The sequence below is a fragment of the Xenopus tropicalis genome, chromosome 9, assembly GCF_000004195.4.
Source record: "Xenopus tropicalis strain Nigerian chromosome 9, UCB_Xtro_10.0, whole genome shotgun sequence".
In the NCBI taxonomy this organism is placed as follows: domain Eukaryota; kingdom Metazoa; phylum Chordata; class Amphibia; order Anura; family Pipidae; genus Xenopus; species Xenopus tropicalis.
In genome coordinates this window covers 28,707,424-28,720,551 of record NC_030685.2, presented here as the reverse complement: position 1 = coordinate 28,720,551, position 13,128 = coordinate 28,707,424, and the positions used below count along the sequence as shown (strand labels likewise).

Here is a 13,128-nt window from a genome sequence, read left to right as displayed (position 1 = left end):
AGGAGTAATAAGCAGATCCGTTTCTCTGTCTGATGAAAAAATGTAGGGCTGAGAGAAGCGGATAAAAGCACTGCGTGCCCTTGCCCTAAGTTTCCTATCACATTCACTCACACACTAGGGTCAATTTCATAATATGCCAGTTAACATATCTATATTTTTGTGGCGTGTGGGAAGATACCAAAGTACCAAGCAGAAATCCACACAAGCACAGGAAGATCATAGATAGAGCCTAAGCTACAGTTGAACTCACATCCCCAGGGCTGCAGAACTGATAACAACTGAGCCACCGAGGCTGGATTTTTTGGCCATGGTCATGCATCACTGTCCTAAAATTGGTATCTAAGTTTATTGCCCAAGGCAATAGAAGATTAAGAGAGCTGCCCATGGAACTGAGATCACCAGCAAGTGAACCCATGCATTTTTGATCCCCATTTATTCTGTTTGTTACTTACTGGATCGATGGCCACATACACAATATGGTAGGCATTCATTGGCTCATGTCAGAGACCCATTATACAGCTAAGTATGTCCCACAGGAACTCTATTCTTTTAGCCAAACCTGGAGAGCCACGGGTTAGGGTTTCTGGGCTTAAATTATATTTATCTTGTCAACTGACTAAATAACATTCATTTATTGAGTCACTGTCTGATCAAACAAACATATTCTTCAATTTACAGAGTAATGAATATTATCACTTTATTTTTTTTCCTCCACCTTTTCTTCATGAAGGAAAATTAGTACTGTATCCTCTCCACTTCAATAAACCCCTCATTTCTTACTAGCAACAGCATAGGTTATTTTCAGGTGGCCCTGACTGATTTGTACCGCAGTGCTTCTGTCTGATCAATGGAGACTTTCATTCCTTTTTTATTTTTGTTTCCATACAAAGCAGCAACATTGACAGCAGGTGTGAGGTCTAAAAATAAAATGAAAACAAAACACTTTATATATTCACATTTATATGCATGGTTTGTGCTTTGACTTCTATATAGACAGTAAATGCTGGAGCATGAGTCAGGGTAGGGGATATTATATTATTATTATTATGTCTGGGTGCACAAGATAATAAACACTGTTAACCACTAGGGGTATGGGTAAAGTATTTAGCTTCACTTGAATTCTGTGTTATTGCATTACAGTATATACTTGAGTCTATCAACATAATATCCTGATAATTATACTATTGTAAACACAGTTTTAATGTAAAAAAGCTATATTATATGAAATAAAATGCACATAGTGCATTGGGCTGCATACCTGCAGCTTGGCCTGAGCAACTCGCAAGGCCAGCATATATTAAGCTCGCCATACAGATGCTCTGATTCATTATGTTGCCCAGTGCACTCTGTAGTACGTCAGCAGATGTAGAAGTGAAAATGAGATGCAGCTACTATTTACTTGCTGCTGTTCCAATTGTTTGAGCTGTTGAAGAAAAAGAACAATGATATTGTGGTTATACCAATTTGGTATCAGTCCACTTGCCTACAGGCTATTAGTAAGATACGATATGGGGTTAGCTGATGTGTGGCCACCTTTAGTCTTGCTAACTTAAAGCCAGCTCTGCACATGTCATTGCACCCAAATGATGTTGCCTCAATCTTCTAGTCTAGCATAGTCTAGCACACTGCATGAATGCAGCTATTTGCTAATAACAGTGACAGCACTCAAATATGGACATGAAACTCTTTAACATTTGCAGTAGAAGCCAACATAATTATTTACCTCTGTAATGCTTTCAGGTGGAAATCTAAAACAGCATATAATCTGTTGTTAATCTCTAACTAGAAGTAGGTGTAACATTACATATGTTAACACCTTTGTGAACTGGCTTAGGGCAGGGTGGCTCCCTGAACAAGTGGAACACCTCTAAAAAAGTATAGATTTTGGATTTTCAGGTGATTTTTCTCTGTAGTTACCTTGGAAGCAGGTGAGTACACTTTTGTATTGCTACAACTTTTTTCCAACTATGAAAGTAAATTAAGCAAAAGGAAAATTGCTCTCCTAAGAATAATGCTTCCTCCTAAGAAACAGTAAGTGTTATTTCAATAGTATATGTTTAGTTCCCCTTTAAATATTTATAAGTCATGTTAAGTTCCGATTATCATTGAACTGTATTTCCTCAGTTAAACACTCGCAGAAAATATATAAACAACTGTATATAGCTAGCTTTTTGCCCTGCCATTATGACTACACACTTCATCTACAAATATATATATGGTAAATCTAGGCTGATTAGCTTAATGGCCTGAAAGTATGTATGTAGGAAGGCTACTTTCAACTGAAGAGCTGTCATTCCCATTCAGACTACAGTAATTATTCTCTGAGCAGCAGGAAGAGAACCATTTAATGTTCCTGGCAGTCATTTGCTTGTGACATTGGTTAAAGAGGCACAGCTTAAAATGACTGGACTCTGCAACCCCCCGGTGTTTATTTCACACACATATCCACCTAGGCCCACAGCAGCAGCTTCTGGGGCTGGTGTTTTCATTTAAAAATATTTTGTTTACTTGTTTAAATTGTTTATTGCACCTGTTTAAATGAAAGTTCCTGATTTCTGCTTAGCTATCATTCAGAGATGGAAGAATGTCCTATTGTTCCGTTTAAAACAAGTTCTGGAATTCTGGAATGTGTCAATGACCACATGACCAATATGAGCAAATCCATGTCATGGATCATATCAACAGTGAATGGTACTATGGAGCTTGGTTCCTCATGGCTTGGTAATGCAGCTAAAGCACCAAAAATGAATTTATTTGGGCTTAACTATGCATGTTATAATGGGTAGTAGAGTTTGGTGTAAAGTTTAGGATCACAATATTCTTAATACCTTGCAGCTTGCAGCAGACAGAAGACATGCAGTTCTGGGTCTGTCTTTCAGGTCTGGACTGAGATTCAAAATAGGCCCTGGCAATTTAAGTACACAGCGGCCCAAGTAGCTCCCTACTGGCCTATTAAATAGGTGGTAAATGGGCATCTTATAGCAGCCCCTCTGACATTTGCCAAAATCTACAGATTGCCAGTCCGGGCCTCCCTACAAGGAAAATAAACACCCTAGAAACATATGGTTCTACATCTGTAAGTCACAAACAAATCACAAAATAGAGTAGTGCCAGGAAATCTTTTGGGGGTAAAGACCTGTTGTAACAGAAATGTAAAAAATCTGCAGGTGTAAAACTGCCACAGCAAATAGAAACAAACCTCTTCTGTCTTTGGTTTAATTTTTTATGAAACTGTTAACTGTTTGTATTCATTTTATATGACAGAATAAAGACACAAATAGAATAATGAAAAAACACACAACTAATCTGAGATGTCGTTGTGTCTTGCTTTTAAAGGCGTGCTTAGATATCGATGTGTTATGCAGGTTGAATATGTCAACCATTCAGGTATAGAATACATTAGTGCAATAGACAAACTTAGGAAGTAAGAAAAAGAGAGAAGAGAAAAGCTAGAGGAGGGAGGATGAGGAGGAAGAGGCAGGATTGATTCGCTAATCTGTTGATGAATTATTTAGTTCTCCCAAAAGAGAGGCTTCCGTCCACCACTTTGTATATTGGAAGAGAGCTAACAGTTTGTGTTTTTCTTGACTGTTCAGTGTACTGTATCTAAGTATTTATTCCAAATGTTATAGAAGTGTGAGCCTCTAGATTCTTTTGTGCTAGGACCCACTGAAGTTGCATAGTATATAGTAATTTACATTCCCGTATTTGTTTTGATGGGGGTTGTGTGGCTGTCCAGTATTCTAGGATAGATTTTACTGCTGTTAATACAAATATTTCTGCCAGTCTAATGTTACCTTTCTTAGTTTAATCTATGGGTTTGAGGTATACCTTAGTAGTATCTGTGGACTCACGTGAGTTGCTGGTTGGTTTGATGATGGTGTAGGCCTCTTATGCTGATAAGAGTTACCCTTTATTGACCTGAATTAGGATATTTAGGGGGTTGTGGCACAATTGCGGTTTTATTTTTGGGGTCACTACTTCAACTTAGTTTTTGATAGGTAAATAAGCAAACATATGGTTGTTAGGGAGTCCATATTTTGTTTGTAACTCTGGAAATGTATAAGGTCTGCCACTTGGTTTGCCCCCTCAAGGAACTATTAGTGATCCTATCATTATTAGAGTTTTGTGTCTCCACAGGTCAAAGAGTTTGTTTCCTCTCCCTGAAATTGTGGGTTATTGACTAGAAGCAACAAAAAGATTGTGTGTAGGTGCCAAACAGCTTTGTTCCCATTCTTTGCGAAGTTGTAATCGTTGCGCATATATAAGTGGGTTGGTCTCTTCTGTCTTTGGTTAGTATGGTCTACTCATTTAGCATTTTACAGAAAGAATGGAAACACTTTGTTTTCCAACAGGCATAGACAAGATATCAAGGCCAAACTACCACACTGCATTCAACAAGCAAGAGAACCAATAGCTCTTTGCTGCATCTCAATTATCTATTTCATATAACCATAGCAACATCTTAAAAATTCAAATGTAAACCCCACTGGCCATTTACATATGATGCTTATGACTATTGTTTTGTTTGACCTTGTTTGTCAGGAAAGAGTTAAACAGGTGGGCTGGGCCTGTAATAACATAATAATAACACCAGTAAGGGTCTAAGTTAGAGCTAAGATATGTCAATCCCAGATGCAGTGATCAGATACTTTATGAATACAAAATGCTTCCATATCTTATACAGAGCATAAACTATAAGACAATATTGTTTCTTCCAAACTACTTCACCTTTTGAATTAACACTATTTACCTTCTGCCTTAGGTACCCTTGGTAAAGAGTAAATTGGAGAGGTGGTAAGGTATTACAGTTCTGCTGCATTGTTGGAAAACAGCATAGTGAAGGGGAGAATATTATATAGAGTATATAGAGTAGTATATCCTAGACCCAAGACAGCCTTTACACATTTACAGTGGGTACACCTTGAGAGAGGCCTAACCTTTCTGGGGCCCTGAAACCAACTTTTAGTATAGCACAGGGGGGCTGGACTGGTACAGTTGCACTGGGCCCTAATGAAAAAAGTGGATTTGTGATGAAGACTCTGCCTAGACCTATCACGGTGTAGCATACTGATAATGGATGTGAACATGCTGCTTAAGAATCAAGATCCCAAGATTACAGAGGTATGCTGGTGCCTGATAGAAAGCCAATGTGATGCACTGTTTGGGCAGAGAAGATGGGGGAGATATGCCAAGCATTGCAGAGTCATGGGGAATAGACAATAAGAAATGAATCTACCATCAAAAAGGCTGATGTTAAATGAAAACAAGAAGAGCTGGATAAATAATATTTAAAGGAGACATACTGAATAAATGGAAAAACCCTAATTTTGTAGGCAATTGTGACTAATATATAGTGCTGATTTCACTTTGGTCTAAACATAAATCCTATCTGTAAAAATGGCCCCTTTATTGGAGCTCCCTATAGATCCCATCAGTTCTCTGTGTTTCAAATGAAGGGTGGGTGTGTCCTAACAGTCCTTGCTATAAGCACACCAGGAGGGGGATAGCCAATCACAGCCTTGCACTCACACAAGCAAAGGCAGGCTTCAGTTTCCTATCAGGGCAGCCTAGCTGATTACTCAGCAAGTCCAGTTCCCTTTGATTTCCTTTTACTAGATATACCATGACCTGGATGAATGAAACCTTTGTAGTAATGTGGGTTATGTATTTCCTGCATGCTGTCTGTTAGCTGTGAAGTTCTTACAATTTGTAACATCAATGTTTTAGTCCTTCCTCCCCTTGCCAGGATTTCAAATGATGCAGAAAGAGACGAACAGTTTTGCAGTTGGATTTCAGCATATAAAAAAATGGTATTTATTCATACTTTTTACAGGAACAGATTACAGTGATAGGTATATTATGTCTTTCTGTATTGCATAGGGCTATTTAACAAATTTTAATTTGGAAGCTATTTAATTACAAAATTATCTGAAAGTGGGTAGTTTCGGGGAATAAATTAAACTTAGACTGACAAAATAGCCTGCAACTATAGGACATATGACATGATGATGTTGGGTGGGTTCATGATGCTGAGGTGGGTTATTTTATCACCAGTGTCTGTCCAATTTTCTCATTGTTTTACACCAGACAAAGGCTCTGAACCAGACAGCATTTTCAGTGTCAAGCCTAGCAGGGCCACCTTTCCCATTGTGCTTATCCCCTCGTTCGCTCGTTCCCATGCATGCGCATGTGAGCTGAAGGGGGTAAGGAGTGTGATGCACCGACACAACCGCTACGCGACCACATATAGGCCGGCAGTGGGAAGATGAAGACACGGAGTAGAGGAGGTACTTGCCTAGCCCTGCATTGCACCCTAGGAACTTTTCTGCCTATCTCAAGTTCCAGCCCCAAGCACTTTGTAGAATTGGGATGTCCCGTTCAAAACAGGGCATTTGGCAATCCTAGCTCTACCTTTTGCCTGGCTACCTAACTATACTGATAACTAAGCCATGTTAATAGAAAAAAAAATCAGTCAGGATCTTAAAGGACAATGAAAGGTTAATATTAAAAGTAAGTCTAAAGGCATTCTTTTTAAGTACTTACTGCATATCTAAATTCCCAGATCCCTGCTTGCTTCTCTGAGATATGGTGCTGGCAGCCTACAGCAGTGTGAAGCCTACAGTGACATCACTGAAATCTCTCCCCCCTTCCTGTAGGTGCCAGCGGCAGCCTTCCTATTCTCTGAGCATGTGTGTAACTTGATCCTGTCTCCTGTTCTGAGCTACACATTCCCACCAGCCAATCAGAAGCGGATCTGGCAGAGGGTGGGGGGGGAGGGAATGAAACACATGTGCAGTATGAAGCAAGGAGGGAAAGGGAGAATACCTTTTTAGAGATGGCTGCCTGTTCTAGAAAATGTGAAGTAAGTGTGACTGAGTAAATATTTGATTAGGTGAGCCAAAAGTGTGGCGTGTTTACTAAACGATAGGAGGATTATTGGGCAGTATGCTTTTATATGCTTTTTATTATTATTATATTTTTTATTTTGACTTGCATTCTCCTTTAATATTTAAATGTATTTCATTTATTGGTCAGATTGCTTGGGTTTCACAAGGCTGAAATCCTAACAAGCAGTACAGAAAACCCCTAAACCAGAATAGTTCAGGTCAAAACTGAACAGGTGGCACTAGCAACCCAAGCTCCCTAATCTGCCCAGCAACCCTTCACTATGCCACTTCTGTCAGACATTATTGCCACAGACTTCTGCTCATCTTCCCTCTCAGTATTGGTGCTTCCAGCATATTTGGGGCTTCTGCTGCTTATTAAATTGTCCAAAACTCTAGTCAAGGCTATAGCTGAACACATTGATAAAAGTCAATGCATTAACATCAGTAATTCTGCAGACGCACTGCTTGTCTACGCCTCATCCCAGTAAATTGCGCGCCAAACAATAGAGCAGAGAACCACGTGTTGCTGTTACCTTGCGGGCTGCAAGTCCCCGCCCCCCCCTCTCTAGCCCTTCCTATTGCCTTATAAGGAGGCGCGGATCCCGGTATGGGAAAGAGATAGGAGAGCAATCAGATAGAAGTGAGCTGGTACCTTTCTGCTGCACTCAGTACTACGCACCGCTCTGCAGCGCTCAAGCATCCTGCCCGGCGAGCCTGCAACAGGTAAGCCCATGTGAAACCTTGTAGCCTGGCAGTGCCCTGCTCCTCGGCGGTGAAGGGGTTACATTCTGTAAGCTAAGTATGATATAGATACATGATAGATAGCTGATTAGATAGATGACTACATTGGGGGTTTAAAATGTATTAGGACAAGTTAACTTATTCCTACTGCTAATGCAGACATTTTCCAAGTTTAATTTTTCCAAGTTTTAGATTCTATAACATAGATCTAACTTTAGTACAGGTGCGTGTGTCTGTATTTATTGCTTTGTTTTGTGCGTTGAGAAAGTTCCAGCAGCCAAGGTTGAATTGTGGATGAAAGTTCTATTTTGACTCTCCTCTGACTCGCTAAGCCGGCGCTCATCCCAGGGTACCCAGTGAATGGTTGTTGCTAATGGTAATTTTGCTGACGTTCTTAGCAGTGTTTTTTTTTATGAAAGGAGAGGTGTTGCCTGTGGCAAAGCTGGAGAGGAGATAGCTCCAATACAATATATATTACTATAAAGATGAGGATGATTGTAAGAGATGTTCTCAGCCTTATGTTACACTAATAGGGGGCAAAGAGCAATACAATTCTTTCTTGGCACTGTTAATGTGATATATTAATGTACATTATGGCCAAACATCAGGAGCTGCTATCTCTGATTGTTTTAAGTTCTTCAGTGACAAAGTGCTATTTGCAGCTGTATCCTTTTGCTTTTAGAAAACTGTCACAAAGAAAAGGTTGGCATATAATGACACCAGGGGACAGAGGTGCACTTCAGCACTGCCTTTTGGTACTGCTGTCACTGTGTGTGGGGGTGGGGATCAGATGTTGATGTGCTAGATGAGGAGCATATTATCAGTACCACTGAAAACAATACAGGATTTTCCTTTGAGCCTCTATTTTTTTTTGCACATAATTTGATAGAATATTAAAGTTCACTAAGGTTTAATAATATTGGCATTCCTCTTTGTATTGTATTTCTTGCCAGTATTACCTCCTATGTACAGCACCACATTAATAATTTTCATTCAACCCATACATATGCACTACGCAACAGCTTTCTAGCACCCTATGGGCCCAGGGTAATAATTACTCATGGGTTAAATTGTTTTCTTGAGGTGGGGGAGAAAAAAACAGAAATCCCAAAAGAGCCACTCAAGGAGGTTATCCACCTGAAGAAGGAGAATAGTTCCATGGAGGGATTTGCCCACCTCAAAAAGGAAATTCACATGTGGGGGATTCGTTTAGCTCCATCAGGGAAACTGATCACCCATGGAGTTTATCCTTTTCTAGCAGAGGAATCCTTTATAGGAGGGGGTTAAAGGGCACACTTCACATGAAGGGATTCGGAAGATTAGGGGATTATACATTTTACCTGAGATAAATTATTCACCTTAATACAGGAGAATAATTTATATCAGGAGAATACCAGATGAGGAGAATCATTTCCCCCATGAGCAGATCTAGCCACTGAGCAATGGAAGGAATCCTCAGCCCTACAGTGCCTTTCATGGACATTTGGGTAACAATTGTTGCTTACCTGGGCACAGGGTACCTTCCACCTTGATGTTGCTGTACTATAATTTAAGCATTTTTATATTGCTTGAAAATAGTATGATTCTAACTGTAACTAACATTGAAATGGATTAATTGTGCAAAATAATACTTTTCCCTTCAGGGCCAGTAGCCCAATTAAGGCGAAAGCATCTTGCCTTTTCCTGCCATTTACATTTGGCTATGTCTTGTTGGTCTTATCACCAAAAGCAATAAAATACATTATTTTCACTCTGAACACCTTATTAGCTTTATATTTTCCGTCCTGAAGTTAATTACTGTGTAATATTGTTCTCATTATGTTATATAACATTAAGATAACTGACAAAGTGTAATGTAAAAATGGTTTTGCACCTGTGATTAGGTTTGAAATGCCTACTATGTAGAGATAGGGGGCGCAAAAAACTCAGTTTTAGGTAAGTCCCCTTTAAAAAAATTGGAGGTATAGATATAGCAGGTGTAGCTTTGCATTTGGGAAACATGTAGCTCTTTAGCTTTTGCTGGAGTGCTACACAGAGGATGCTGTCCAGCAAAACCCAAAAAGCAGCAGGGGGATGCTGTAGCAGGGACTAAACCATGTGTTGCACGCATAGATTAGTATTTAACATCAGTACCTTTATATTGGCTCATAGGCATGAGTGCATTTGTACAAATGGGTTTAACCACTTGGGATTGATCCTGACATGCTTCTAGACAATGATATTGATTAACACTGGCTCTAGAGTGAGGTTCTGGTTGTCTTTATCCTGTAATATTTTTCTCGCCTAATAGGATAGAGCTATTTATTCTTTGGACCTTGTAAAAATCTTATTGTATGGAAATACTGTTGTTATCTGCGTGTGGCCAGGTGACCAAACTGGCCACACTGACACCAAATACTTTGCACTTTATAATACATACTGAATGGAAGTGTATTCTTTACCAAATTATGCTGCTTGGGACCTAAGGTTTACCTTAATAAAGGTTCTTACCATTATTTGGATCACCATATCCTCACCATACAGAAATCACCATACCTCCATACACAAGGCTATTCTACAAAAACATCTAGACATTAAAAAAACACAATAGGATTATTGTGACACCAACATGGACTAATGCTGAGTTACTGTCAAGCACAAGGTGCTGTTTTATTATTACAGAGAAAAAGGGATCAGACAAACAACTTTCCAACATACACTAATTAAAAAATGTAAATGCTTTTAACGTTATTTGTAACAGACATTAAAAAGGACTGACCTTTGCAGTGTGGCTTCGAGTCAGAACCAGAGAACAGAAAGGGATAGAGCAAAATAATGTCAGTTGCAATTCCATTTAGAAATAAGTAAAATAACTAAAACAGTTAACCTTTAAATAGGTCTGTATGGCAAATGGCTTTCTGTATTATGAATTTCTGAATAACAGATCCCATACTGTATGAAAAAGTTTGCATTGGAAGCATTGTCATACAGGTATTACGGGAAGGCACATGGAGGTGGCTGCTGAAGGGGGATGTGCGGTCAGGGCAAATGGCATGGAAATAGGGGTAAGTGAAAGACGAGGTACCTGCCTGGCGCCCACCCACTGTTGCGCCCTAGGCAGGTGCCTCTTCTGCCTACCCCTAGTTTTGGCCCTGTCTCCTATAGACATTTTAATCAAATAATTCTAATGTTTCAAAATGATTTCCTTTTTCCTCTAAAATTATTTCTTTTTTTCTAAAACAGTTCCTTGTACTTGATCCCAACTAAGCTATAATAAATCCTTATTGGAGGCAAAACAATTCTATTGGGTTTATTTCATGTTTATGTTATTTTTTTAGCAGACAATGTATGGAGATCCAAATTAAAGACCCCTTGTCCACAAAACCTCAGGTCCTAATCATTCTTGATAACAGGGCAGGTCCCATACCTATGTTTACATCATCATATGGTTTAATTGGAAAAGGTTGCCTTTAGGCATAGCTGCTTGTTTTGATAAAGCCCCAAATGGCACAAACTGCAATTTGTTATATGAGGGCCTAGACTCAGGTTTTCCCCTGCCATGTTGCCTGTGGTTATGGTTTTTGCATAGTCAGTACTTCTGTGCTTTTTAAATATATTCATTTTGCTGTTGCTGTGGTGATTGGTAACCACTGAGTAGCCATCTTTAATATGCTGATGCTGTGTATTGAGACAAGGTGAGAATGCTTCTCCTTAACCAGACAAAAACAAGTTGGACGTATGATCTTTATTTACTAAAAAGGCACCTCTTGAAATCATGTGGCACTTGGTGTTGTTATATTTTGTGTTAGGAACATTTTGATGCTTTTATTGGCTACAGTTTGGTTCTAATCATGCTCATTTAAGAGTAGGAAACTCACAGTGCCGTCTCAAGAAAGTATGATGCAGAAAAGTACAACACGGGGGGGTTCTAATAATTGGCATTGCACAGCACTAAAAACTAAGCCATATCATCATGACCAAGATATGATAGTAAGACCTCTGTATTACCAAGACATGCCAGTAATATTACTGCAAAATATTGCAAAATATGAGCATTTCATTAACCCTGGATGTGCCGTTATGATCACTGTAGGAAATGGATAATATGCTTTACATTACATTACTTATAGCTATGTTAGTATATGATCTCTGCAGAAGATAAATGATGAACACTGCATAAACTGAAACCATGCCAGTGAGATCACTTTAGAAAATGGATTCAGAGCATTGCATTAACCCCAAATATGCCAGTAAGAGAATAGACAATGAGTATTGCTTTAATCCCAGATATGCAAGATAACTGCAGATAATGGATCTAATCACCTTTACATCAACTGCAGAAATGTCAAGAATATCACTGTCCTTCTTGCCCTGTTTGCAGAGCAAATGAGCAATTATTTTTTAGAAAATTAATTTTAGGGCCCATAGCCTTCATCTGGATTACCAATATACATTGAAATGCATCTACACTCCTGGCCCCACCTGCAGCTGCAGTATCAGCATCCATTATATTTATACCCCTGAGTAAAATTTGTTTACAATGCCTCCAGGATCGGATGTTGGTCTCTAAATACAGGTGACTCTCCTGGTCAGGTTGCCTTCACTTTAAGGGTGGGTCGGGTTAGGGTATGGTGCAGGTCAACTTTTTGTCAACCTGCACATGATTAGAAGCTATGTGCCACCCCAGCTGGCCCATCACGACTACATACTGTGCTGTATTCATAGTGAAAGCACAGGTCCTACTTCGTTCTAGAGTGCATTATGGGAACTAGTGCTGTGACTGGAGGAGAACTGACTCTTGCTACATTGCTTCAACAGTCAGTGTCGGACTGGGCCACCAGGATACAAGGAAAAGTCCCGGTGGGCCCAGGTGTAAGTGGGCTCTCCTGCTCTGACCATTTGGCCTGCTTCATGGTTATTCCCTATTTCTGAATGGGAGCAAAGAGGGGAAATAGATGGAAGGATAGATGCTAGCATGTAAATAAAAGAGACTAGGAGAATAAAGAGGTTGAGTGGGGAAAGGAGAAAAATAGTTTCTAGACTATTGGTCTGTGGTCTAAGGTTTCTGGGGGGCCCCTGGGATCCCAGTCCGACACTGTCAACAGTCAATACAAACTGTGTAGAGAACAGAAATAAAGAGACACTGCTTCACACAGCAATAACATTTTCAAATAAATGTTTCAATAAGTTCATGTTATAAAGTTGCTTATATGCCCATTCATCATGCACAATGTAATTTTCATGACAAACAGAGCTTTCCAATGCTTTTTGGACTTGAGCACAGATATGGTTTTTTAGGAATTTAGAAATTTGGTGATTTTTTAAATTGATTTATTTAGTTTCCTTATTCTTGGCATTTTTTGGCCGTAAAAAATTAAAAGCATGCCATTGTTAATTCTGCAGTATTCTTTACAAATGAACATAAGCCTTTGCAAAGCAGTTATATAAATGTATATGCATGTATAATAGTTTAATACTATGTTATATATATGTTTTAAAAGAGCTTTCAAAATTTTTA

General features: G+C 39.2%; 1 protein-coding gene across 2 annotated transcripts in view; it reads left to right on the top strand.

Moving 5' to 3' along the window:
* Positions 1–13,128, top strand: part of baiap3 (BAI1-associated protein 3) — a 204,620-nt gene that overhangs the window by 49,004 nt on the left and 142,488 nt on the right. The window contains exon 1 of one of the 2 annotated variants that reach the window (XM_002938415.5): positions 7,517–7,613. The exons of the other annotated variant lie outside the window; for it this stretch is intronic. The gene's annotated coding sequence lies outside the window, so the exon portion shown is untranslated. Of the gene's footprint in view, positions 1–7,516; positions 7,614–13,128 lie in introns of those variants that run through there. 2 annotated transcript variants of the gene reach the window in all.